This window comes from Cynara cardunculus, unplaced genomic scaffold (assembly GCF_001531365.2).
Source record: "Cynara cardunculus var. scolymus isolate 2C unplaced genomic scaffold, CcrdV1 Un_Scaffold_363, whole genome shotgun sequence".
In the NCBI taxonomy this organism is placed as follows: Eukaryota; Viridiplantae; Streptophyta; class Magnoliopsida; order Asterales; family Asteraceae; genus Cynara; species Cynara cardunculus.
The window spans coordinates 224,857-228,619 of record NW_020200575.1 but is presented as its reverse complement, the minus strand read 5'-3'; positions in this window follow the sequence as shown (position 1 = coordinate 228,619).

Here is a 3,763-nt window from a genome sequence, read left to right as displayed (position 1 = left end):
TATTCAAAAATAAAAACATCATCGCTTTCTCAAAATCACATAAAGTCATATTATAACATCGACTGAGATAAAGAATAAAATGAAATATTAAAAACACGATGTATCTCGCTGCATTGCGCGAGTACTCTTCTAGTTAACTAAAATACATAACAAAAAGGTTTTTTTTTAATAAATTGCTTCACTATAATCATCACGTTAATATGTTCAAAATGAACCCAATATTAAATATTTTTTGATTTAATCTTATATTATTAAATATTATAAATATTTACGAATTATTTTTAATTCTTATATTTTATACACTTATAGTTACATATCAAATAAAAAATATAAGGATAAAAAATGTAAGTTTTAAAAGTAACTCGTACGTATTTATGATATTTAATAATATGATTAAAACAAAAAAAAAATTCAATATTAAGATCGTTTTGAACGTATTGAAGAGACGATGATAATTGTGTAATTTATAAAAAAAGAAATGTATGTTTTTTGTTTATTTTAGTTAATATATGATTATATATGTTAATATAATAATTGTGTAAAATAAAAAATAAAAGTAAATGATATAAAATAAAATGAATAATCTATACTACATTATAAAGCATTTGGTCCAATCTCTTAAAGAAAATTTTTAAAGCATTATGTACTGTTTATTGATTCATATTACTTAAAATTCAATATTACAAGTAAATTGTCTGTATGTACAACTTATTAAAGCTCAATGTTTGAATTTGTTAACTAACTACAGATAAACATAATCAAATTCTGGATAAGTATCTCATTTTAAATATAAAATCTAAAATATGTTTAGAATAATCATCTATACTATATTATAAAGCATTTGGTCCAATCTCTTAAAAACAACTTTTAAAGCATTATGTACTGTTTATTGATGTATATTACTTAAAATTCAAGATTACAAGTAAATTGTTCGTATATACAACTTATTAAAGCTCCATGTTTGAATTTGTGAACTGACTACAAATAAACATAATCAAATTATGGATAACTATCTCATTTTAAATATAAAAAAATTAAAATATATGTAGGATAATCACTGAATTCAAAATACCAAAAATTATCTTTATACAAAAATTATATTATTAAACTAAGAATAAATGACTTCATTATTAAATCTAAATTAAATTATCTATATTATATTATAAAACATTTGGTCCAATCTCTTGAAACAACTTTTAAAACATTATGTACTGTTTATTGATGCATATTATTTAAAGTTTAATATTACAAGTAAATTGTCTGTATGTATAACTTATTAAAGCTTCATGTTTGAATTTGTGTAATTACATACAGATAAACATAATCAAATTCTGCATAATTATTTCACTTTAAATATAAAAAATCTAAAATATATTTAGGATAATCATTGAATTCAAAATACTAAATATTATCTTTAAAAAAGAATTACTAGAATGGTACTCGCGCAATGCAGCGAAATACATATTTCTTTTAATATTTCGTTTTATTTTTTGTCTGTTAATATAATATGATTTACGTGGCTTTGAGAAAGATAATGTTTTTACTTTTGAATAAAAATAAATTTGAAAAAATATAACGATATTAATATCAAATTGACTAATTAAAAGCTCTTGTTTTTTTATATAATTTATTTTTTATTATAATTTAATTTATATCAAATAGTGAAATAATTTATTTTTGGCTTAACAATAAATTTTTTATAAAGATAATGATTCTGTTAGAACTCGATAATTATCCAAATTATATTTTAAAATGTGATGTTTATCCTCTATTTGATTATGTTTATCCCCAATTAGTTACACAAATTCAAACATTAAGTTTTAATAAGTGTACTTATGTATAATTTACTTGTAATTTTGAGTTTTAAGTAATATGCATCAATATACAGTACTTCATGTATAAAAAATGGTTTTTAAGAGTTTTTGTCAAATGCTTTATAATATAGTATAGATATTATTAAACTAAGAATAAATGACTTCATTATTAAATCTAAATTAAATTATAAATAAAAAATAGAATTAAATAAATCACACAAAAAATAAGAACTTTTAAATATTTAATTTGATGTAAAAATCGATTTTTTTAAAATTTATATTTTATTCAAAAAATAAATACATTATCGTTTTTTCGGTACCACATAAAATCGTATTATAATATCGACGGAGACAGAATAAAATAAAACATTAAAATCAAAATGTATCTCACTGCATTATGTGAGTATCCTTCTAGTTAATTATAAAGATGTAAAGTGTAAATCTTTTTAATCAATTAGGTCTATTTTTTATATAAACTCCCCATTTTTTTGTTTTAAGTCTCATTTTAAATTATTTTTCTGTTTTCTTTTATCCTGAAAATATATTTTACAAGCAGATCTTTTGTACGTAATTATTTAAAGAAAATAATTTTTAAAGTAACTAAAAAGTGAGATTACATAATTTGGAATCACATGAGGTCAACTTATTTTCGTAAGACTTATGATACCATTTTTTTACACTTAAAACTTCACAGCAAGACGTTTTACAATATTTTTACTGTGAAAGCTCGGTTTTTTTTAATCTTTATAACGTTTTATTGTAAAATTTTAAATATAAAAAAATAGTTTAATAGATAAAATAAAAACAGATTGGTTTCACTTAAACCCAAATTAAAATGAAATTCACGAATTGACTATTCATGTGAATAACCCCGTAATAGAGATGTCCGCTTTTTTTATTTTGGGTGAGTTTCAAATTTCCATTTTGTGAAAAACACATGAAAGTCCGGTACTTTTAGTTTTATTGAAGTGCTGAGTTTAGTCCCTTTAAGTTTTAAAATGTTTCAGAGCATCCTTATACTTTTAAAAAATACTATAGCACCCCTTAAAGTTAAACCTATGCACATTTAAGACTAGATGTGATCAATTTACAGGCTTGATGCAGGTATAGGCATTGATACTTGGTATAAAAAGATCAACCGTTGGGCGGGTTTGTCTGAATTTTCTTTTCTCATTGTCTGGGCCCGCCCAATAATTTTGAGAGTCTATTGTGGGCCCGCCATTTTTTTTAAAATGGTTGTTTAAGTCTATTTTTTCTAACGAGATGTGTGGATCGAGTCTAACAGGTTGTAGCTGACAAACTCTATTTAAGACCCGTAATTTTATTTCCACTGTGACGAGCGACTTAAGTTGCAACCCGTGTACCCATGGCCTTCTTACTAAGTTCGTCCTTGCTAATAGTTACACAGAATAATCACATTATTTTGGGCGAATTAGGTTCTTAGTAAGCACTAAACTTATTAAACAAACCACCTTAGGGGTTGTTTGTTTACTTCTTAATAGTTTCATTAAGAGGCAACATCTGAATCGTTAAGAGATGAATCTTGTTTGACAAAAAAAAAGTCTGCCTCTTAATGGTTCTAAAACCCTTTGAATGATTTTGTATCCTGTATCTCCCTTAACCATTAAGAGCCCTAATTTCTTGTACACAATTACCAAACAATTATATTTCATTTTGCACTATATCATGAGAGCCTCTTAATCATTTTGATCACTTAATTCTTCTGCACCAAACTATTCAGCAATTGCCAAACAACCCTTTAGGGTGCGTTTGGTACGTTGGACAGGGTGGGACAGGACAGGACAGAACACAATTGTCCTATGTTTGGTGTGGTTTTATGTGGGACTAACTAGAACAAACTAGAACAAGGGTGGGACAAGGTTGTCCACCCTTTACCCATGGAACTAAGTAGAACAAGAAACTTTTTACCACTTTACCCTCAAAAACCT